At 51.8% G+C, this 24,601-nt stretch overlaps 1 long non-coding RNA gene across 6 annotated transcripts; it reads right to left on the reverse strand.

Annotated features, from left to right (window-relative positions):
* Positions 1 to 1,138: 1,138 nt before the first annotated feature.
* On the reverse strand, positions 1,139 to 23,032 carry LOC122693723. 6 transcript variants are annotated; one of them, XR_006340991.1, is made up of 4 exons: positions 22,835 to 23,032; positions 22,261 to 22,440; positions 6,436 to 15,642; positions 1,139 to 2,612 (listed from the first exon to the last, which is right to left on the reverse strand). It is a non-coding gene; the product is annotated as an uncharacterized LOC122693723 (long non-coding RNA). The 6 variants fall into 6 exon arrangements; XR_006340989.1 differs by lacking the exon at positions 1,139 to 2,612 and having other exon boundaries at positions 5,618 to 7,585; positions 7,841 to 15,642; XR_006340992.1 differs by lacking the exon at positions 1,139 to 2,612 and having other exon boundaries at positions 5,618 to 7,015; positions 7,477 to 15,642.
* Positions 23,033 to 24,601: the final 1,569 nt, after the last annotated feature.

A 24,601-nucleotide genomic window follows, 5' to 3' on the forward strand; every position in this document is an offset into this window, starting at 1 on the left:
ATTGCCACAAGCCTGTGAGTCAGTCTCTGTGTTTCCCCACTTCCTAGATAAGGACATGGAGGCTCAGCCTCTGAGGAGGGGCAGGATTTGAACCCAGGTCTGAGTCTGTGTCCAGAAAGGTCACCCTGTATTCATTTCTCTCCTCTACTTCTCCTGCCCCTACTGACTCACCAGCTGTTAACACAGCACCCAACATGCTGAGTGAGTCAATCCAGGCAAGAAGTAGCTGCATCTCCCATCCTTTCTGCAGACAGGGAGGGAGAGCAAAGTGCCTGTGGAGAGAAACACGCACCTTATCACATGCTGGCCGCGGCCTTGACTTTTTTCTTCTTTAACCAGCCACTTCTCTCGTGCTCCCCCGGTCATCCCAGTCAGGAACGACCACCAGAAGCTTACACCATAAATAAGTCGCACAAATTTCACAGACGCCCCCCCAGGAAACTCGAGCTGGGAAATGGCTCAGCATATGTCTAAACGGTTAATTGACTTAATTGCTGGGAGCTGGGCGATTAGCTCACTTGATCCACCCCAGTGGCCACAAAACGCCGTTAATGCCGCTCAGTTTATTTGTATGTTAAGCTCTAGTTACTATTATGGGGAACTTTTCTGTTGCTGATTACCCCATAAATATATAATGTGCTTGTAGGATGGAGGCAGTCTGGCAGCCTTGCATGAAAGGCTCTTCAGGGAACCAAGGAGGGCACTCTTCTTTCACTCACTTGACAGGTACTTATTGAGCACCTACTGTGTGCCGACTCCTCCGCGAGGCCCAGGAGGTGGAGTCCTGAGCAAACCAGACAAAACCACTGCCCTCACTGGGTATACATTTCAGCAGGAGGACACATGGAGTAACCAAGTAAATACGTACACACCTACAATAATTCTGCGCTTCCCTGCCGGCAATGCAGGAGATCCAGGTTCAACCCCTGGGTCGGGAAGATCCCCTGGAGGAGGGCATGGCAACCCACTCCAGTATTCTTACCTGGAGAATCCCCAAAGACAGAGAAGCCTGGTGGGCTACCGTCCACGGGGTCGCAAAGAGCTGGACACGACCGAAGCAACTTAGCCCGAGCACACAGGAAGAAAATAAAACCAAATAATGGGGTCGGATGAGCCAGGAAAGACTGCTTGAGTGAGGGTGGTCAAAGAAAGTCTTGCTAAGTTTGGCTAAGACATAAACGAGAAGTAGATGCTTTATCAAGACACGTGGCAACAGTGCTGGAGGCGGGTTTGGGGGGGGTCAGTGAGAGCAAAGACCCTGAGGTTGGAAGGGGCTTATCTTGCCTGAGGACTAGAAGTGAGGCCCGCCTGCCTGGAGCCCAGCGTGTGAAGGTGAGCCTGGCACAGGCGAGAAGCGGAGACGGAGGCAGAGGCCAGGCATGCGGGGTCATAGCAAGGAATTTGGATTTTTTTTTCTAAGTGCAACGGAAGGGCATCGCGTGATTTATGTCTTAAACGTTCCCTCTGGCTGCTGGGGTGAAGGGTGGATTATGAGCCGGGGCAGGGAGAGGCAAAAAGGGAAGAGGAAGGACCAGAAAGGAAGCTGGCAGCCAGCGGGAGAGCATCTTCAGCTCCCCAGGTGACAGAAGACGACTTGGAAGCAGGACAGACTGCAGTCAAAGGAGAACCGAGGCTGTTTGTGGGAAGGGATGTCTGGGACTGGGTTTGGAATACACAGAGCCTCCGGGGATTTTAGCTGATGCCTTGGGATACTGGTGGAGGAAGAAATGGCAATCCACTCCAGTATTCTTGCCTGGAGAAACCCATGGACGGAGGAGCCTGGTGGGCTACAGTCCATGGGATCGCAAAGAGTCAGATACGACTGAGCAACTTCACTTTCACTTTGGGATACCGGTGGTGCCATTTAGCTAGACACTGAACACCTGGGAAGGAGCGGTCAGGCAGAAAGATTCATGTTTTCCGAAAGATTCATTTGGTCCCAGCCAAAGGAAATATACCGGAGTCCAGGAGACCAGGGGAGAAATATCGCTGAGATGCAGACGAGAAGAGAGGGCAGGGTGGGCCGGGCCCAGTGTGGAATGGTGGGTTTTCACCACTTGGAGATTTAACCTAACACGGGCTGGAAGGTCTGCAGTCCAATCTGTGCAGTACAAGATCTGCAAGTAGAAACCTCGATTCTGTCACAGCCCCAACGATCAGCTGTGGCCCCATCTTAATCCTTCGTGAAGTTGGGTGGAGGTGAGGGGAGGGTGGATCAAAATTAGAATTATATCAAGCAGAAAATAATCTTCGGTCTGGGTTGCACTGATAAAAAAAAAAAAAACTAGGCAGAATTCATAATTACCATGTGAAACTGTTTATGTTTGTGATTATATGTTACTGCCACCTCCAGGTCCCGGCAGCAAATGACTTAATTGCTTTAGGCTGGAGCTGGGGCGCGGGGAGCAGCAGGAGGGCAAGCAGGATGGGCGGAGCAATCTTCCAGTCTCTACTTCCCGCCCCCCGCACCCCCCAGGGGGTCCTGGGTGTGGCCCTGGTTTCTGGGGGAGCCCCTGTCCAACGGGGGTCACTGCTGCCTTGGTCCTGGTGACCTTGTCAAAAGGCTGCTGCCCTGGGGCTTCTTGGAGTTGAGTGAGATGTCAGGTTCTGGGCTGAGAAGAGAAGGAAAAAGATGCTGGTCCCAATGCAGTAGGACATCAGGAACAGGCTCTTTAGATCATCATGTGTCGCAGTTGCCAGTGGTCCAGCCCTGGAGCCCGGGCGCCCTAAGAGGACCAGATCTCACCAGTTTGCTCACCAGCCTGTGTTGGTGCCTAGTGCCTGGCACAGGGGGCATGCCTGAGTTTGAGTATCCCTAGAGACAGCCCTGAGACAATGGCCCGAGTGCACGTGGGTGATTCCAGGAGGCACCTGCCTGGGAGTGGGGAGATGGAACAGGATGAAAAGGACCCCACAAGGGGGTTACCCCGGGAGCCCAACCATGCTGGGGACCTCTGGGAGACAGCATGGAACTGGGTGAAGAAGAGAGTAATTCTCAAACTGTGGGGTGAAGGCAGGGGCAGAGGAGGAGGGCTTGTTAATCCCTCATCCCCACATTCACGGGCAGAGAAAGCCTCAGTGCCCAGAGAAACCCTTGAGCAAAGAGACACACATGTTGGCAGTTGGAAATTGGGCTGGAATGCCCTGGAAAGGTCAAGCCACAGAGACCCAGGCAGGACAGCAGCTGCAGCTCCAACATAGCCTAATAAACAGTATTAAATTAAATGAGGGGACGGGAATAAGTGAACACCCTGTGAGTTTGGGACCATCCAACAATACCGCACCTAGTTAACTTATCTTTGGCAGCGCTGACTCCTAGAAGTCCCCACCTTTGGGCCCTTGGGGACATCTTTCAGCCTCTGTGCCTCAATTTCCCCGTTGTCAAAACGGTGGTTTTAGTGTTCACTTTATATGATCGTTAAGGACGTTCAGTAGGAGATGCCATTTCACTCATTCGTGAGTGTGACCCATTCCTTTTTATCATTAAACAACATTCCGTTGTACGAAAAGACCACGGTTTGTTTATCCATTCATCAGCTGACGGACATGTGAGCTGTTTCCACCTTTTGGCTACAGTGAAGAGTGCCGCTGCGAACATTCCCGTCGACGTCTGGAGATGGATCTGTGTCGTCATTTCTGTTGGGTGGATTCCCAGAAGTGGAATTGCTGGGCCATGTGGTAAGGTTAAGGTTGATATCCTGAGGAAATGCCAGGCTGCCTTACAAAGGGCTGTGCCATTCTACATTCCCACCAGCCGCATATGAGTGTTCCGATTTCTCTGCATCCTCACCAGCACTTAGGATTGTCTGCCTCTTGGATCACGGCCATCTTCATGGTTTTGATTTGTATTTTCCTACTGACTAATAATGCTGAGTATCTTCTCATGGTCTCACTGGCCATTTGGCTATGTTCTTTGGGAAAATGCCTATTCAAATCTTTTGCTCATTTTTCAATTAGATTGTCTTTTTCTCATGGAAGTTTTAAGCATTTTTACATATGCTAGATATAGATTCCTTATCAGACATATGATTTGCAACGAACTTCTTCCCTCTATGAATTACATTTTCACTTTATTTTTTTTCTGTTGCATTTCTTTTTTTTAATTGAGGTATCATTGACATAGCATTATGTTAGTTTCAGGTGTAAAACGGAGTGGTTCAATGTTGGTATAGATTGCAAAATGATCATGACAGTAAGTTTAGTTAACATCCATCACCATCTTTCTTGATAGTATAAAGGTCTTATGTAGTATATACTACATTTGTAGTATAAAGGTTCCAGTCTTGATGAAGTTTAATTTGTCTATTTTTAATTTTATCTCTTGTGCTTTTAGCATCCTAAGAAACAACTGCCTTGTCCAGGGTTATCAAGACTTACTTCTATATTTTCTCCTAGGCATTTTATAATTTTGAATCTTAAATTTAGGTCTATGATCCATTTTGAGTTAAGTTTTATTCTTTTGCATGTATATATCCATTTGTCCGAAAAGACTCCTTTCCACATTTAGTTTTCTTGGCATCTTTGTCAGATATAAATTGACCGTCAATGTTTATTTCAGGGCTCTCATTTCTATTCCATTGATCAATATATGCATCCTTGTGCCAGTACCATACTTTTCATATCTCTTTTTTTTTTTTCCTTTGGCCACACCGCACAGCACGTGGGATCTTCATTTCCCAACCAGGGATCAAACCTGTGCTCCCTGCATTGGAAGTACAGAGTCTTAACCAGCGAACCATCGGGAAAGGCTCCACCCTTTTTAAGTGGTGTCAGATCCTACCTCCAAACACTATTTTGCATGCCAGGATTTGAGCACTCAAATTAGACCATGAACGGGCTTCCCTGGTTGCCTGCAACGTGGGAGACCTGGGTTCGATCCCTGGGTCGGGAAGATCCCCTGGAGAAGGAAATGGCAACCCACTCCAGTACTCTTACCTGGAAAATTCCACGGGTGGAGGAGCCTTAGTAAGCTACAGTCCATGGGATCGCAAAGAGTCGGACACGACTGAGCAACTTCACTGGTTGCCCCCATGCAGGAGTATGATTGTCTTGGTCGTGAGTCATGATCTAGCTTCTCAGATGCTGGGTGACTCTGGGTCGTTTCCCTAACCTCTCTGAAACTGTGTTTCGCCGAGCTTTGTTTGTAAAAATAAGAATAGTGCCAGCTTCCTTCCTGCCTCTCATCCCTCTTCCTCCCTTCCCTCTCCCACCTCCGGAGGCAGAGTCTCTGCCTCATTTATCACTGTATCAGCTCAGTGTCTGACAGAGTAAACACCGAGGGCTCTTTCACAGAGTGAGCCAGTCCTCCCTCGTGCTGGGGAAGTGGGAGGACACGGTTTCCACTTTACTCACACCACTGGTTCTAAATAAACATAGACTTGGTGGCAGCTGAGAGACCGGGCTTCCTGCTCCTGCTGTCTTGTTCGCAAAGCATTAACCTCCCTCATGCATGTCTCAGTCCTGGATGGAGGCTCAGAGCTGCCTGCCTCCTTCCCTCCAAGCTTAGAGCCTTCTCTCGTGGAGCAGAGGTTCTTAGACTTTCTGGGTTTCCAGCAGTCTGAGTGTTCCAAATTGTTTCACCAAAAGAAAACCCTCCACCTTCTGTTTATTAGGTATTTAGGTGCAAACTTAATGAGCATGTATGTCCTAACTACTTAGCAGCAGTTTGAAAAAACAATTCATATAAGTTGATAGAAGAATAATATTTTTATTTCAGTCTTACATAAGCACAGTTACTTACTATTGAAATGTATATGCCTGTTGGGCTCTGCACAGCTTCTGAATCCTCGGAATCAGATTGGACTCTGGCAACCTCATTTCCTGTTCCACGCTGATTTTGGCCCAGTCTTTGCTTTTTATCACAAAACCCAGGGTCACAGAGATATGACATCATCAAAAGGAATGTGGCTTGCTCTAATGCTGGAACTGGGAATGACCTCAAGATAGTAGTCTACATGACATTGGAGAGGTGCCAAGTATTGCAAGGATGACCTAGACAATTAAAGATATCATGCAGCATATCTTGCAGCATGGTTGGGAGACAGCAGGGGCACCTAGGGTGCCTCAGTTCACTGTTTGGGAACTGCAGTCCCAGAGCAAAGAGTAGGGGAATTGGTTTTTGGTAATTTCCCTGGGATTTTAGCTCTGCTAGTGATTCCCTGGTGTGATCTTGAGCCAGTCACTTCCCATTTGGACTTCAGTTACCCTCCTTCCCTGCAAAACCAGACCTCTACCAGCTCCAGTACCTCATCATCATCACCAACATCCCCTCACCATCATCAGGGTAACCTTTAATGATGAGCTCTCAGTGTGTGTCAGGAAACTTCCTCCTCACGATCACTCTGAGGGAATCCCTCTCACTGACCCTGTTTTACAGATGAGGAACTGAGACTCCGGGGGTTTCAGGAACCCTGGCATCACAGCAGAAAGTGGTACCTTTTGTTTCCCTCTCCGCTGCCTGTCTTGGAAACTCTTCTCTGCCACAACGGGTAGGAAACACTTTAAGAGGAGGAATCCGAGTGACTCTACAACTTAAGACAAATTACATGTTACATATTGATACTCCAGAGGTGCAAACACATCCATCAATATTCAAGTCTGTGTTGCCTGTTCTGTGCTTTGAGATGAAGTTCTCAGAGACCAGAGCCTATATGTGAACTGAAAATTAAATCCCGTTCAGAACAGATTAGCTAATAATTGGATACTAGTATGGGTGGTTCACCCTTGTGTTCATCTGCAAAGACTAAATTGTTACTTTTTTTCCTTTCATTTGATTACATTAAAAACCTCCAGGACAAAGTGAAAACTCTTGTGTGTAATTACAAATCAGTCATCCACCTTTATCTCTTATCACAGTCTACACCCCATGCCCACCTCCTGCTTTTTTATAATTGGATCTTCTTCCTTATGAAACACCAATTGAGCCCAGGCCCTATGACAGGCACTGTTCTAGGCACCGGGGTTGTGGCAGGAAGCAAAAAAAAGATGCAGGATCTGCCCTCGTAGAGTCTGTAATCTAAGAGGGAAAGAGAGAGAGTGAAAAAGAAGATTCCAGAAGGGACACTCATTGCGTGATATTGAGAGTAATTCACGTAATCTCACAAGTCACTCCAGCATCCTAACTGTGAAGAATCGCATGGAAAAGAAGCACAGGGGCAGTGAGGTCTGAGCATGTCCCCATGGGCCTTGTCCCAACCTTGTCACTTTGCATAGTAATTGCCTTTTCAACTAGGCAACAACACATGTCTTGATCATCCTTGCACCCTCAGCACAGGACTGGCACATAATAGGCGCTCAAAAACACAAGCACCAAATGAGTAGATACTCAGTGTAGAGGCAACACAAAAGAGAAAAAAGAACTTTGCAACCTTGCCCCTCCCCTTCCCACATCCCTATGAGATATCACTTTCCTGCATTTATCATTTGCACTGGCAAACTTACTTTCTCTTTTGAAGAACTAGTTTATGCTGCACTTACCATCATGTTTCTTTCTGCTCAGTTTATATCATGAGCATTTCCTCATGTAACGCATTCAGTCTGATGTGCCAGTTCCCATCTGCCGATAGTATCTGGCTGGCGTGCTTTACTGGAAAAGACGCAAAGAGGGTAGTCAGGCTGTGATTGATTAATGATGTCTGCCGTGGGCAGGAAAGTAGGGCATTTCAGGGTGGAGATTTGCTTTTCGAGACAAGGCTAAGAGTTTAGCTAACAGCAGCTTGTGCGACACGACCAAGCAGAAGCAAGAGCAAAGGCTGGAAACCACTTCTCTGATAGTTTGGCACACAGTTCTGTCATGTTCAGTGGTGGCCTCAGAGCTGGAGGGACTGCGGCATTTACCCACCTCAGCCTTGTCTCCAGGCAGGGACTTAACTCGCTGGCACCTCCAGCCTGTCCTCTGTCGGGCAATGCAGGCTGCCAAGGCCAGGGCAGCAGTCAGAAGCAGAGAATCATGGGCATTCACAGCAAGGAGTATGAGAGTGGACAGGACTTGGGGAGGTGCTGACAATTTCAGTTCGCAGTGACCCTGCTCACTTTCTTATAGTAAATCCCCAACAGCAAAGAAGTTTTCCTGTAAAGGGATAGAATGTAAATATTTTGGGCTCTGCAAGCCATTCGGTCTCTGCTACAGCTGCTCAACTCTGCCCATGCGGTGCAAAAACAGCCAGAGATGATATGTAAATGAAGGAGCATGGATGTGTTCTAATAAAACTTTATTAACAAAAAGAAGTAGAGGGCCAGGCACAGCTCACATAGTTGGATGATTGATCCCTAAACTAAGGCTGGGATGGTGTCTGTTTATAACTTGGGTGCCAGTTTCAATTACATGTGTGTAAGTGCCAGGAGCAAAGAATCTTTCTCGGGCTCAGTACAAAAGAGGATAGTGCTCACTTAGTGATGTCTGTCTTGGCCCAGTGTGGGATTCAAGAGAACACATACTGCACATTTTGCATCCCTGTTCTCAGGAAACCTCAGCAATTAGAAAGAGCTCAAGCAATGTGGCACAAATAGCCTCTATTATTATGGAGAGGCCTCATCTGGGAAGCCTGGCCTCTGTCTAGACAGGTGGCAAACTTCTGGGACCTTCAGAATCTGTACCTTTGCCGAGACTGCTCCGTCAGCCCTCCAGACCATGAACAACTTGACGGTAGAAACCGTGACTTTGTTTCTCCAGGCCTAACAGAGGTTGGCATAGTGTTTAGTGAATGCCTCTGATGTTAATAAATGAATAAATGAAGTGGAGATTCAACAGAGGCACCTACTATATTAACAGGTTAAGACACTGCATACCTACTATCACATCTCCAACACAAGAATCACACAAAGCAGAAATCACCAAATCTGTTTTCCAGACTAAATGGCTTTCTGTATTATGACATCTTCATACCACTTACATTCACGGACTGGACATTGTGCCATGCATTTTACTTACATCATTAAATGAAACCTGTGAGAGAAGAGATGTCTTTAACTCTTGTTCCTTTTTTTAAAAATGTGTTTGTTCATTTATTTGGCTTCATTGCATCTTAGTTGTGACTCTTGGGCTGTCCCACAGCATGTGGGATCTTAGTTCCCCAACCAGGGATTGAACCCACATCCCCTGCATTAGAAGGTGGATCCTTAACCACTGGCCACCAGGGAAGTCCCTTTAACTCTCATTTTGTAGATGGAGAAACCAAGGCTCCAATGGGAAAGGCTTGCCTGAGACGAAGCCGTGAAATGTTACTGAGCCAAAATGTTGGCAGCACGTCCAACCTGTCTGCCTTTGAGGCTCGTGATCACGGCATTGATTCCAAGTGCTGCCTGCCTGCTGGGTCTCGCGTGCATCGATGGAGGGGGCTCTGCAGGAATGGCCTGGGTCCCGCTTCGGCTGGGACGGGTCACAGGCTTGAGCAGGACAGGGCAGCAGGGGCGGGCAAGTGTGGGCAGGGGCTGGCTGCCACCCCGCCTGCCGGGGTCCTGCCCCCCGCTCCTCTGCAGTGGCGGGCTGGGAGCCCTGGTGAGCCCTGTGCCCCGTGATTGGCGGCCTGCAGATGGCGGGGGTGCCCTGGATTTTATTATCCAAGCATGCCTTCCTGAGGGTGCCTCGCTGCCTGACACTGCTTTATCGGAAAGCTGGGAATGGTTAGCCGAGCCCATCTGTTAACCAAAGAGGGGAGCTCGGTGGGTGGGAAGGTCTGCAGCGTCATTTAAAAGGAATTTCTCTGATGCGGAGGCCAGGGTGGAAGGTTATCTGCCCGTGGGCCCGTGGGCTGCCTGGTTTGGAGGCTTTAGGGAGTGGTGCGTCTGGGTTGGGTAAAGGGGCTCTCCTTCCTCCTTCTCAAGCAAAAATTCCTGGGGTCCTTCCTCCTCCCGAGCAGCAACTTTAACCTGTGAGGCCTCATAGCTGAAACCCTCCACATTAGCATTGTCGGTGTCTCAGTGATGAATCTGGGACAGATGGGGATAAATGCGACAATCTGAATTAATACCGGGGTCGCTAATGAATCTGGGAGCTGGGAAATAATTAGGAGAAGTTACCGCTCCCGCCAGGGTGATGCTGTGTTGGCTGCTTTCTCCTCTGCCGCCTCCCCCCAGCCAGGGTGCCCCGGAAGAGAGCCGTGCCGCCACCCAGGGCACGTGGGTCTCAAGACTTGACCTTGAGCTTGATTTCTGGTGTGTCTCTGACAGGCTGGTAAACAGCAGGAGGAGGGTAGCTCTCCCCGGGACATGCAAAGTTCATCAGAGCTGGGACAAAGTGCTTCAGTAACAGCTGGGAGACCTGGGTTCAAGTGCGGACTCTTGGTGAGTGACCTTGGGGCAGACGGTTCCCCTCTTCTCAACAGACAAACCATCATTGAGGGTGACGCGAACCACTTGCCGACCTGCGCTGGACCCACACTAGGAGGTTCCACTGGCAGCATCTCATTTAATCCGCCCCTGTATCCCTAGAGCTCTGTTAGTCCTCATTCTTCCCGGGGAAACTGCATCCGCAACGTGTCCCAGCATCTACCGTGGACAGTAGAGTTGGTTTCAAACCCAGAAATCCAGCTCAGAGGTCGGAGCCCCAGATCACACCACTTCATGGCCTTTGGCCATGGAGATCAGGATGATCTTTGATATTTCTTCCAATGCCTGACATTTCTTAGGCCTGTAGGACTCGAAGGGCTTGCAAATATCTGCTTTGCAATATGGAGAGAGAGAGAAAGAAAGAGAGAGTTGTATTTTCATAATTGACTGTTTGTCAAGACCCGGGCCCTTTTTCTATGTGATCAGATGCTTACTCCTTCTTTCTGAAGCTTAGCACAATGGCAACTGAATACTTGAGTATTTAATTTTTTAATGGCTATCTACCCTGCTAGACTGGAGATTCCACGAAGAGGTCACCTGTTTTGCTGCTATATCCCAGCTACCGAGAAGCATGGCAGGCATGTCACATTTTTTTCAATGAGTATGAAATGAATGAATGAAGCTGGAAGGTCAGGCTCGACCCTTGTGAGCAGAAGCCTACTGATGCTGCTAACCCGTGGTGGCCAGTTCAACTCTCGAGAGCAGCTGCTTCCTGCTCAGGGAGCTCAGAAGCAGTCTTAGCATCCAGCATCCTTGCCAGGGCAGCGGGCTGCCAGGGGCTCCTCTGGTCTGGCGTGAGGGACCGTGTCCAAGGCTGACTCCAGCCCCCGCCTGTCCCCCTCATGGGAGCCGAGCTCACCAGAGCCGCTTCACATGGATATGCTTGAACAGCCACCAGGGCTGTCTGGGCGTCACATGACCACCACCCCCGGCTGCCAGGGGGGCTGGAGGCGGCCGGGGGTTCGGGGGTCACCCCCACAGTTAAGTCGTGTACCTGGCGGAGACTGTGTTTGTGGAGAACATTTCAAGGAACAAAGCGTTCTTCATTTTTCTTTTCTTCCCCCTTTTCTTCTCTTTTCTTGGCTGTCTGGACTCAGAATATTTCCATGCGGGGTGGCCAAGGTGAGAGGAGCTTTTGGGCAAGAGGAGGAGGAGGAGGATCTGCTTCCTGACCCTTAGGGCAGGACGTCTTATGGCTGAGAGCCGAGATGCTGAACTGGGAGTTCCGAGGTTCAAACTGTGGTTTCTCCCTGACTGGGCATGGAGAATGACCTCGAGCTACTTAATCAACCCCTCTGAGCTTTACTTTCCTCGTCTGTTAGGCGAAAGGCATGGTGGCTCCGAGGTTGTTTCAAGGATTCGAGAGAGAGTTCAGAGGAAATACTCAGTGCATCCTTCTCTCCCAGTTCAGTTAATGCAGCTAATAGAACAACAATAACCGTCATAACGTTAGCTGTGGAAACAGTAAACTAGTCCTGAGGTTTCTTCTTGCCAAGGATGCATGCAAATCAGACAGGAGACAGTGGCGCTTTTGCCACTGGCTTTTCCAGACCAGGGAGCAAAGAGGGATGAGTTGAAGCAGATGCTCCCGGGTCTTTACAATTATCCGTCCACAGCTTGAGCCTAGAAGATTCCTAGAGGTCACAGAGTTTAAGCCCCTGGAGATGCTGAGGACCAGAGGGGAAGGGACATGCCCAAGGTCACATAGCAGCAGATGGGCAAAGACTGGACTTCTCTTTCCTGAATTAATTAACTCAGTCTAGTTCTTCTGACACAATGTCAGCCTATGCTCTCAGCAGACGTGAGTGACTGGCTGGCCATGCTTGATGGAGACCAGGGGTAATGGTCACCACCTTCCACGCACCCAGCATGTTTACAGGCAAGCAGGTGGTCTGGTCCTTGTCCTTTCGAGAGGTGAGCACTGGCATACCGATCAGTAGTTTCAAAGTGGGGTCTCCACAAGTGTGCTGCTTGACCCAGGGTGGTATGTAAGTGGCCGGCTGGGTTGGTGGACGGAGCTGAGTCCCCTGCACATCACATAGGGTCCTCCAGGCAGGAAGAGCCCTCTCCTCCCAAGACCCACACGACCTTATATTTTGGTGTCTAGCAATGACTGACCTTGACCTTCTGCTCTTTGGGCCTCAGTGTTCTCATCTGTAAAACGGGAGACCCACAGTGTCTACCACACTGGCGGTCCTCTTTCAGATTAAATGAGTCCATTAATTTAAAGCTCTTAGCACAGCCTCTGGCACGTAGTAATAAACATGGCCCACTAAGTCGCCTAGATGTCACAACTCAGGCAAGGGGGTGATGCCACTCCCTTCTGAGGCTAGCACACAGGAATGCAAGGTGCATGACCCTCGGTCATGGACTCCATGGACGTGTGGTCATTCTCAGGTACGAGTGGTGAATGAGCACTGTGGTGACGTCTTGTGCCCAGATCCAAAGGCAGAAACAAGTCAGAGGCTTCTGCAAATGTCTGCCTGGTGCCCACAAATGAGGACCAGTGGCATCCAAACGCCTGGGCTTGGGGCCACAAGCACGTGCTGACCCTTCTTTCCTCAGGCCCACTGGCAAGTGGTCAGAGATGTCTCCAGATTCTCCCAGGACGTGGAGGCCAACTCTCTGCTTGTCAATAGAAGTTTCTGGGGAAAAGGGGGCTCCCCACCCCTTCCCCCTGGGAGAAGCGTCTGCTCTGGAGGGGAGGACAGACATACCCGATTAGAATCCCATCAAGGCCGCTGACCAGCTGTGTGATCCCAGCCAAGCCCCTTCACCTCTCTGAGCCTCGGTTGCCTTTGGGGCTTCCTTGAGAATTTAATGGGATGGGCTTCCTCCCGGTGGGTCATGCTTTGCGTAGAGCTAACCCCTTAGTGCCAAGCACAAAGCTTCACGCCAAAGGAAGGCTTAGCAAGCTGGTGGCAAATGGGTTATTAACAGCACATGGATCAAGAGCTTAACAAGAAGCCCGCCACTGTTCTAAAGCCTTCCCATATATCAGTTCTTTTAATTTTTATGGTGACCATCATGACCCTTGTCTCACAGGTGAGCACCCTGAGACTAGGCAAGAAGAAAAAAAAAACTGAATTGCTTCTCCGAGTTCGCCCAACTGCTAAGTGGCCGACCCAGGACTTGAACCCAGATGATCTGAAACTAGAGCCTGAGCTTATAAACACCGGGCCTCAGCTGAAGAGGAAGCAGGGGTCCAAAGGTGCGGGGGACGTGCCGATCGCTCCGAGTGGCACACCCCTGAGGGGCCATCTGTATCTGCAAAGCCTGTGCTTTCACTAAAAGCAGAGAAAGCATCTGACTGTCGCTTCTGCTTCCCATCTGCGAGCAGCGAGCAGCGTCTCCGGCATTCAGGGATGCAGAGAGGGCCCCGACCACAGGGAACAGAGACACCCCAGTTGGGACCCAGAGAGTCGGCGACTCTCCGGGAGACGCGTCTGGCAGAGGCCCCCACCAGTGGTTCTCTCACTCAGGCCGGCCCTCTGCACGGTGGCGTGGCCTGCGTAGAATGTTTAAAGAAATATCTGAAATGGTTTCCAGAATTTAAACAATGGGAGATTTCATATTAAAAAAAAAATCCATATTCCTGGTGTGGAAAATTGTTCTCCCTTTGGCTCTGTGCTGGCCACATTTTTTATTGGATGTTTCTGGCCTGCCACACCCCCCGCCCCGCCCCCACCCCAGGGACATCTGAGTTTGCATCTCCTAGAGGACAGGACTGTGGGATGCTGGAGACAGGGGCACGACCTCGCGGGCTGACGGCTCAGAGAGAGGCCCAGGCCTGGGAGGGCTTTCTTGTCCTCACTCGAGAGAGAGATGACTCAGGGGGCCGGCGTGGGCCTCGTGCAGAGCCAGCTCTCCTCCCCTGCTTTGTTTTTGTAAAGCAGAAATAGAAGTTTCCACAGCGTGGTGTGACTCCACCCAGCCCTGGCAGGCCTGGGGAGTCACTGCTGTTTGCGAGCGTCCAAGGCAGAGCTGGGGTTGGCAGCCTGCTGTGGCTCCTGGGTTCACAAGCTTCATAGTGGGACAGCATGTGCTTATCTGCAAGCCGGCGCCCCCTCCCTGGAAGACAGGGACTCCCCACTGGGTCCTCCCTGGGGGGGATCAAGGTCAAGGGGTCATGAGAGACAGGGGGAGGCAGGAGAACCAGAGACCTAGGCCAGCTTCTATAAGCCATCTATGCATTCATCTATCCACCCGTCCATTCACCCTTCCTCCCTTCCTTCCTTCCTTCTTTTTTTCCTTCCTTCCTCCATCCACCCATTCGAGGACTCTGAGAACTTGATGTACTCTAGACCTTCCATGCTATACTCCCAAGATAGAGAAATAGACAAAACACAAAAACAGCTCCGTCCACACAAAGCCTACATTCACTTCAGAGAGACAGGCATCCAAAAGGTAGTGACAGATGAAGAGTAGGAAAAGGGTCCTGGATAGATCTAGTTTGGCTCATCCCAGAATGGGACACCTTGCAGCCCCTTAAAGGAAGTCGGTGCCTATATAGTGACACAGAGCATCCTCTAGGTGAAAAGATCCAGGGCTTGGATAGTGATTACGGTGTGTCCATCCTTAAAGGACAGAGTCCTTGGCTGGGCTTCCGTGAACTTGGACTTGCCAAAAAAATCTCTGAGGGAATCCACGAGGAGTCGGGGACAACAGATGCCTCGGGGATAAAGCTAGGTGCTAGGATACAAGGAGGTGTGAGAGCTTCGGTGCGGAGTAAACATTTGCTTCTCTGAATGTGTAGCTTTTTTCTCCCCACTAAAAACGGCTGGGAAATGTAAGGTAGGTGGATGGATAGATTCACAGATGCATGAGAAGAGAGAGAGGGAAGAGGAATGGGAAGAAAGATGGGGAGGAGGAAGAAAGGGGAGCCAGGAGAAAAGAAAGACTCTTTACAAGTTTGGTGGTTTGATGCGGAGCTGGACAGGAAGTCCACGCTGCCACGCTTCCCCGCCGATGGGGTGCTTGGCCCAGCACACTGTGGATGAATAGGAGTTGCCTAATGATGGGTACCTTCCTGGTGGCTCAGCTGGTAAAGAACCCGCCTGCAATGCGGGAGACCTGGGTTCAGTCCCTAGGTTGGGAAGATCCCCTGGAGAAGGGAACGGCTACCCACTCCAGTATTCTGGCCTGGAGAATTCCAGGGGCTATACAGTCCATGGGGTCGCAAAGAATCGGACATGACTGAGCAACTTTCACTTTCTAAGGATGGGTACAGAGATGGGCAAAGACCTCTCAACACTGAAAGGAGCTATAGGTCCTCAGGCCCATCCTCTCCCCACCGCCGGACCTCAAGTGCTGCGTCTACAAAGAAAAGAAGACACCTCTCAGTCAAGGTCTGGGAGATTCTAGGAATCAACAGAGGCACACACGAATCCAGGCTGTCTTAACCTCTGTAGGCAGTAACCTGCTTCCCCGGGACCCCCTCCTGCCTCCTCCTATTCGAGTAGATAGAACTGGGCAGCACTGGGACAAGCAAGAAGAAGAAAGGAAGTCTGCCTGTGTATCAAACTTTGAGGTCTCTAAACTCTAAAGACGCTCTTTGCATCTCTCTAGTGGGTGGGTGATTCCTTGCCCCCGCCGCCCCCATCCCACCCCCTACCCCCCCGCCAACCTAGTGAAATACAGAGGTCAAGAAGCTTAGTTTATCTGAGTGGATGGATGTTGGCTGCTCCTTGTATGGGCATATGATAATAGTAACAGCACATATTTCATGAAAGTCAGGGACTTAAGCACACAAGAGCCCACTGTGTCCCCCAGGCAAGTCCATGAGATCGGTAGCCACGTGGCTATTGATCCCTGTTCGTGAGATGACAATCCTAGGGCTCAGAGAAGCTTAGTTATTTGTTCCAGGCTACAGAGGGAGTCTGAATCCAGGTTATGTTGACCCCAGAGTTCGTTCCCTTTACAGCCAACCTGCATTGCTGCCCATTCATGAGGGGGCCCTTCCTTCCCAGGCATCGAGGCCAGGGAGGGCTGCCTGGAAGAGGTGCTATTTGTGTGGTGTCTGGGGGGGCCAGAGGGCTCTAAACCTTCCCCCATACTTTAAGAGAATCAGCCCTCTTCCACAAGGAGATTTCCTTAAGTATAAAGGGCCCCGGAGACATTAAAAGGAAAACTCATAAAAAATTCATCTCTGAGTAGTAATTGCATCATAAAAAGTATTGAGTTGGAGTGCAAATGCAAATCGGGCCGTGTGAATTAATGATGTAAACAGTTGGGATGAGGGCGCGCATCCACAGACTGCCCTGCTCCAGGCTCCTCCATGTGCCAGGCAAAGCGGGCGGGGGGAGCGTGCGCCCTGAGGTCTGAAGGACATTTTCAGACCACCCATGACCACTGTCTCATACTCCGAATCATTCTTTAGCACCTCCCGGAGATGTGGGTGCGGCTCTGTGCCCCTCAGTCAGCACGTTCTGAGCACCTACTGTGTGCAGGCAGGGAGCAACACCCTGCCCTCTCCCAGTTCACCCCACATGAACTCGACCATCCTGGAAGATGAAGGCAGATGTTTGTGAACTTTGGGTCCACATTGCCATTCACGTCTTTCTTGGTTTGTTGTGGGGGCCGGGGGGAGGGGGGCGGGGGAGGTACATGCAACAAGCATATATGGAGCACCAACTGCATACAGCATGGCCCCCGACCTCAGCTCTCAGAGCCGGTCATGGGAGGTCGGCAGGAACCCAAGACAAGACTGGAGGGATGGGGAGCTGCTCCAGGCAGAGGCAGGCTGGATTCCATCCAGCCTGGAAACCACATGTAGTTGGAAATGGCTGGCAAGTGGGGGCTGAGTGAGGTGGCGAAGAGCCCCGGGGGGTTAGGACATACTGGAGGAACTGCTGCATCTCCCCAAGGAGCTGGGACTTGATTCCCACTTGGAGGAAACACGGCCTTCACTGTCTCCCCTCAAAACTCTGATTCTTGGACATACAAGAGGTGGAACCTGCAGTCTGTGTGTCTCATCGAAGTCCAGATGGGGTAACCAGTCCATAGCCTTCCTGTGGTTTTTAAAACTGTGTTTCATGGCACACGGAGGTTCTGGGAGATCCATGGTGGAGAGTAAGTGTGAGGTTTAGGCGGGCAATGTTCTGGAACCTCCCCTGCTTAAGCCAGATCAGCCCCACCTGTGTCATTTTTTTTGTGGTTTGAAATTCCACAAAAGATTTCTTGCAGAAAGGGATTCTGTTGCTTAAATAAGAATGACTCCCACTTTAAGCAGAGCAAAGTCCAGATTCTTCCCCAAGCTTTCATGATCCAGACCAAATCCATGTCTCCAGGCTCAGCTTAACCATTTCCCACTCCCTGCCTCTCACCGCCAGGCACCCCAGCCTCCGGCTATGCCTATACAGAAACTTAGGGCTCCTCTGTGATGCCATCCCTCTTCTCAACCTGGCCTTTTCCCAAGGCTGATTTCAAATCCTTCCTCCTCCAGGAAGCCCGCTCTGACCCTTTCAAGTGTAGCTAACCCACTCAGAGTCAGAGCCTCTTTCGACTGACTGCGAAGTCCCTGAGGGCGGAATCGTTGACCCGGTCATCAGTGGGGTCTGGTACCACTCTGGGCTTTTAGCAGATCCCCAGAAATTTGAGCAAATGGGAGTATGCAAATTAAAGGATGTAGGGACAGATAAATGGATGGGAGGGAGGGAAGGTGGGAGGCGGGGGGCAGGGGATGAAGGGAGGAAACAAGGGAAGAAGGATGGGAGGATGGAGGGATGGGAGGGAGGAAGGAAAAAGGGAGAGACCGCAGGACGGACGGTGGGCGCGTGCCCATGTGTGCAGCGGGCGCAGTCCCAGGTTCCACTCTCCCAGAAGGCCACAGCGCCCAGCCTCCCCCGTGCCCCCTCGGCCCTCACCGCCCGCCCCCCACCCTGCCTCCGTCACACAGCCAGCCCCTGACATGCCCTCGCCCGCACGGTGATTACTCCTTGAGCAGCCTCCCATATCCTGTTCCTGCTCTTCCTACAAGCAGAGAAGCAGAAAAATCCATCCTGATGAGGAGGAGGCCGCCCACCCCTGGCCCCCCTCCGCCCTCCGTCTCTGCAGCCTGTAACTCTCGAGCAGTCAGGCAGAAACAGGCAGTCAATTTTTTCCAGGGTCGAGCGCCGGCTGTAAGGCAGAGCCCTGCAGGGTGACAGGGGAGGCAGGGGGGTTAGGGGGGTGGTGGGCAGCACTGGGATGGCACGACCGTTTCTCCTCCATCCTGGGGGCAGCGCTTCCTGCCTGGCTCGCCCCAGATGCGGCCAGCTGTGTGATTCAGGGTGCATATACCACCTCCCTGATGCCCCCCCAACACCACCGGGCAACCATCTCACCTAAGACCCCAGCCCCGTGAGACATCATGGGCAGGGCAGAATTCCCTCCTGGCGTCCACCACCCCTTCCCCCCAGCCCGGCTTCCCGCTCCCGTGGAATGCAGCCTCCTGTCCCCACCTGCCTCTGCCCCTCGGTGCCTTCACGGTGGGCTCCCTGGCAGAGGAAAAGGTGAGCGATGTGCTTGGACCCACCCCGGTGTCAAGTGGCGCTCTGCTGCGGTGGCCACCGAGACATCGTCCCCGCTGCCGCAAGGGCAGACGGTGCCCAGCTGAGCCCCGGCCCCCGGCCACTGCCCTTTTGCTGGAGCGAGCGCTGCCTTGTCCAAGGTCAAGCCTCCTTCCAGCGTCTGCTCAGTGACGGGGGTCCAAGGGCCTGGCCTCCTTGCCTCTGGGCAGGATGACTTGAAGAGCCTTCTCAGCTCTGGAGCACCCATGGGATCAGCTGAGACCCTGGGGGAGCCTGAATTGCACCCCAACTTCTCTCTGCCTCGCTCTGCTTGTTCCCCTTCTCCCAGAGGTGTTGATCCTGAGGGTCTCCCCGATTGCATCCCAACAATCCCTGGGCATGCAAAGTCCTAGAGTCCCAGGGTCTGTGTCCGGAGGAGCCAAACTCCCACATTTGCCTATTTAATCTCGGTGGCATCTCTGCCTGGCACAGCCCTGATTCAAGGGTCAGGAGCCCGAGGCTCAGAGAGGCCGCCTGACAGGTCTTGGAAGTCCTGAGCAGGTCTGGGCTGCGATTCCTCCACAGGGGGTCAGGACAGTGAGTCAGGACGCTGGCTCTTGCTGTCTCTGCCCTTCGGAGACAACCTGAGGGAGATTCACCATTGCTTTCAGGCTTTAGGGAACCAGGGCACCCAGGTGGAGACATCCAGTCTTCGCCCCAGGATCAGGCTTTCTCATTTCCTACTCTGGATACTGTCATTCTCCACCTGCTACACCCGCCAGAGTCCAGGTGCCCAAGGCGGGACACGTGGAACAACCGGAAGGACCAGAGGCATCAGGCCTCAGTCCTTGGCTGCTGGTGGAACGAGCCACCCTGCGCTTCTCAGCCTCCACGTCCTCATCTTTCAAATGGGCTGCTGTGAGGATGGTGCGGGACAGTATATACCAAAGACTCGGCCCCCACCCTGGCTCACAGCAACCACTGAGTTGTCATTTCCTCCCTTTATCACTCGTGAGAAAATCTAGTCCGCTGAAGATCCGCGCCGAGCCCCGTGCCAAGCACGTGAATGGCAGCATCTCACTGCATCCTGGCAACACCTCTGTGCAGCGGGTACCGCTGGCATCCCCACTTCACAGGTGAGAACACAGAGGCTCGGAGGGATGCGGTCAAGAGTCCAGGGTGCTCAGGTGATGGACTGGACTGGCTGAGACTTGAACCCCGCTCCCCCCTGCTGCCCAGCTCCGAAGCCCACCTTCTTCACCACCTGGACTCCCCTCTCCTCCTTCTGGGAGCCTCTTGGACCCCCAGCCCTTCCACATGTGTCCCCCCATCCCAGCGGGGTCGCTGCAATCTGGAACCTTGTCCCCGGGTGTCCTGCTAAGAAAACCAATGGAAATCATGTGTTGTACATATCGGGTTGCTCACACCTTCACCACCCCCCCGGCTTCCGTGCTGAAACTGACCCTCCAAAAACAGGAAAACCCTGTCCCTGGGCTGGAGCTCAAGTTCTCACAGAGCCTCTGTCGCCAGGAAAGCCGCTCGCCTCCTCTTGCAGCTCTAATGCCTTCCAGCCGCGCAGAGGAGAGTGCTGGCCGGCCCTGGCGGCGGCCGTAAATCCATAATTGAACAATGTCTGGGACTACCAGTCTCCATAAAGAGGAACCAGAAGAATGTGGTAAAACCGTTCACAAGGCCACGGGGACTTCTGCTGTGGCTGGGCCAGGGGGTCCCCTGCCGCTCCACGCGGGCCCCTTTCCATGGCCGCCCCTGAGCCAGCTCCCGTGCAGGAAGAACTCGGGACTAGGGGTCGGTCAGCCAGTCCTGGGTTCGGATCCGGCTCTGCCTGCCGGGGGCCCTTGAGATGCCCTGAAACCTCTTCTTGCCTCGTTTCTGCCTTCAAACACAGCATCTTGCTCCCAAGGTAGCATTTTTGTGACAGTTCGGTGAGATGAAGTCTCCTCTAGTACACGTGGAGCAGTTCTAACTATGGTTATGAGCTTTGGAGACATCGCTGGGATTAACTAGCAACGTGGGGGACCAGGGACACGCAGATCAAACCTCCGAGGGGGTCTCCACGCATCTCTTCCCGATTCCATCCGGGCGGCGTATTTGGGTCTTTGGTCAGTTTCCTTTGCCCCGTCTCTGGCCAGCTTAAAAAGAGGCTATGGGATTTACCAAGTAGATTACCTGGCACTTAGCTGATGAAATAACACACTTCCCCCCACCCCACCGCCCCCCCTCCACCTCCCGCCACGATATCGATCAGCCACTGGCAACCGTGGAGCTTACAGCAGCCTCCGGACAGTTTAAAAAGAAAATCAACCATTAATAAAATTGAATGGTTGGGGGGCAGGGGGAAGGTAAAGAGGATGAGGGGGGAGCTGGAGGGAGGGGGCTGGGAAAAAGCTAACACACAAGGAAGAAAGCTGGGAGAAAAAGTGCCCTGCGGTTCAAAACCCGCATCGCAGAGGCACATGGGATAGTTCCATGAGACAAGGCCAGCCACACGCGTCTGCTGAATTAAAAGTGAGGGGCAGACATCTGCATCACACAAAGGACACAGGTCACAAATGCAGGGCAGTCCCACAGGGAGGTTTGTTTGTTTTCTTTTTTTTTTTGGTCCCACATATGCTTTATTTAAAAGGAATTTGCTGCAATATGTTTAAATGGGAGCTTTCATATAAAAGTCTAGATTTCTGGCATTTCTTGGAAAATGGGAACATGTAGTAACGCTGAGCTTGCATTCCTGCGAGGCAGCAGCCAGGCAGAGCGATAGCAGCTGTCCCCGCGGGTGGGACACGGGGAGCCCGGCTTGCTCGGCCCCCGTAGGGCCCCTGCACTCTTTCCTGTGAGCTGCCGGGGGCTGTCAAGTTTGAGACCCTGAGTCGAAGTCAGAACCGAAGGATATCAAAATATAAATGTGTAGGACTTCCCTGGCAGTCCATTGGTGAAGACTCTGTGCCTCCAATGAGGGAGGTGTAGGTTTGATTCCTGGTCAGGGAATTAAGACCCCACGTTCCACTTGGCGAATCCAAAAAAAATTTTTTTAAATACATATATATGCGTGGATGGTGTGTGTGTGAGTGCTACACCCTGGGTAAGTCCATGCCAAATATTAACACAAGTGCCTTTCCTTAAATGGGACTTGATCGTCTCATCCTTTTGTACTTACTATCCTCATCAATAGAAAACAATAGACTTGGCTTTAGGGGAAAAAAAATCAATATATGCAGAGCCGAGTGCTCTGTTTGCTCACAATGATGGCCATCGTTACCGAGAAGGAACAAACAACAAAATGCCAAACCGCGCTCTTCTCCAAACAGGGGAGTCGGGGGCAACTGGAATCACCGTCTCTCTCTTCCACCACACAGCCCTCTCTTAATTCTGCTCAGGCAACTACAGGCCAGGTACGCGTAAACTTCAAAGCAAATCGTGGTTCACTCACCTTAACAGAGATGCGAGTCCGCGGGAAGAAGTCCTGTTGGAGGCAGGGCCTGGAGCCTGGTGGGAGGGCTTTGTTGGGCATTTCTGAGCCCTTTCCTCCAGGATCTGGAACCTGGCACCGAAGCCAATGCTGTCAGATAGCTGAGGCATGTGGTTTCAGCCCCAGACCACAGAGTCCCATCTACGAAGGCAGAGGAACAAAGTGAATTCCTCAGAGGAGGGAAAAGGGGAGGCTAGCCTTTTTTTTTTCTTAAGATCCTAAGCAGTAGGCACACAGATGGACACGATTTCACATTTGTGTGTTAACTAAAGAGCCTAGGGGTTGCTAAACTAGGCTCTCAACTCCATGTCCTCCTAGCTGTGTGGCCTCATGCAGGCCACTTAACCTCTCTGAGCCTCATTCTTTCTATAAAATAGGGATCAAACGAACCTCGTAGGCTTGCAGGGCAGATTAAGTAAGGGAAGAAAACCATATAAAGAGCAGTAGACAGTCAAAAATAATTATAGGTTATCAATGAGCCTGTATGCATTTACGTTATACTATCGATGCTATTTTTTTTTAAAAAAACACCTACCGTGTGCCTGCCAGTGATGGGAAAGGTTCTCATTCATCTCCAGTCAGCCTCCCTCGACAACCCAGCAAGTCTGAGGCCACTTTGCCCCACTCTAAGTAGAGGAAACTGAGCCTTGGTAAAGGAGGGGGGTCCATCAAGGATGACCATCCCCACGGAGATCAGGTCTGTGTGACTCACAGAGGACTCGCTAGCTCTGACCACCGCCCCCTCCCTCTAGGAGCATCTGGTCTACGTGGCTTTTAAACTGAGGTCATCCGGAATGTCTCCTGCATGCCAGTGTAAAACAAGAGCAGGAATTCTGGAAACAGACCGGATTCAAGCAATTCCCCCCATCATCACTCTACAGCTCAGGCCAGCGCCTTCCCCTCCAAGCCTCAGTTTTATGGTCTGTCCAATGGGCATGCCCTTGGGATCCTCATGAGATTTCATTAAGACGGTTAATGCGTGTAAGGACCTCACGGAACAGAGGGAGTGACAGACTGTGGTGTAGCTATCCCCATTTTACAGATAAGGAGAGCGGGACACTGGGCCGTCCTCACTCCCTCACTCACCCATCTGTTCACTCATTCATTCATTCCCTCTTTCACCCCTTAGCTTGTTGACCGGAGCAGCACACCCCTCTCCCCAGGTCTCCCGGGGTGTCAGCACCCCTGAAATGCATGCGGGGGAGAGGGAGGCGGGGAGCAGGTCTCCCCGCTCCCCAGGCCTCCTTGTCTCTCCCTGCCGAGGAGGCAGCTGCAGCCAGACATTTGGAAACCATTACGAACATCCCCGTCTGACTCTGTTCCCCCCAGTGCGTAGCTTAAAGCAACAGATTCCAAGGAATTTTGGCTGCGTTCCTTGGCAGAAGGAGATCCAGGAGGAATGGTGGAGAGAGCTGTCTCCTCTCCACCCCGTCCACACATGGTCCTCTTCATATGAGGGTCCGGGGCGGCGCGCAGCAGACCCAGAGCGGGGCGGGCAGGAACCGACGCCAGGAGGAGGACTCGGGTCTCCGCCCAGACTTGGCCAGGTCCTGATGGAGCCCCGGCTCTGAGCCTCAGTTTCCCCATCTGTACATGGAAGTCATCCCGGCATGAAGATTCCCTAGCCTTACTGCGAAGAATCCACCATTCGATGTCAATTAAATGCCCGACGCATAGTAGGTGATGGAGAAATCCTATGTCTTTCCTGTTCTCATTTCAAGGTTGCTTGCTGATGTGACTAAGAAAACAGGAAGGTGGATTAAGTGAGAGCCTGGTGCAGCAGTGAGGTCCCCAGACTGCCGGATGCTCTTGACAAAGCCACTTCCCCTTCTCCTGCCACCGTCTCCCCAGTCTTCCAGCTCTGGCACCCTGACTTTCCCAGGTGGGCACCCTGCCCACCTCGGGGGCTCCCAGCATGACCCTCGCCTGGATGGCCTTCCAAAGGCCCTCACATCTTCCTCTCTCCCAGTCCTCCCTCCGTCACTTTCTCTCATTTCTCCCTGTTTCCTTGTTCTCTCTCTTCTGCTCCTTTGGTTACATCTTCTCATGAGTTTCCTTTGCTCCTCTCTCTCTCTCCATCCCTCCCCTCAATCCCCGTGTGTTTCTGTCTCTCTGTCTCCTTGAGTGTCTCTCTCTCTGCCTGTCCTTCCTTCCTGTCTGGGCCTCCCTCCCTCCTTCTCTTTCTCTCCCCCCTCTCTCTCTCCCTCTCTCTGCCTCCTGCCCTCCACTCTATCACTTTGTTCCCTGCCCCTCCACACCTCTCTGCCTCTCCCCCCCACCCACTGCCTCCTGCCTACTTCCA

The sequence above is a fragment of the Cervus elaphus genome, chromosome 5 (assembly GCF_910594005.1).
Source record: "Cervus elaphus chromosome 5, mCerEla1.1, whole genome shotgun sequence".
Lineage (NCBI taxonomy): Eukaryota > Metazoa > Chordata > Mammalia > Artiodactyla > Cervidae > Cervus > Cervus elaphus.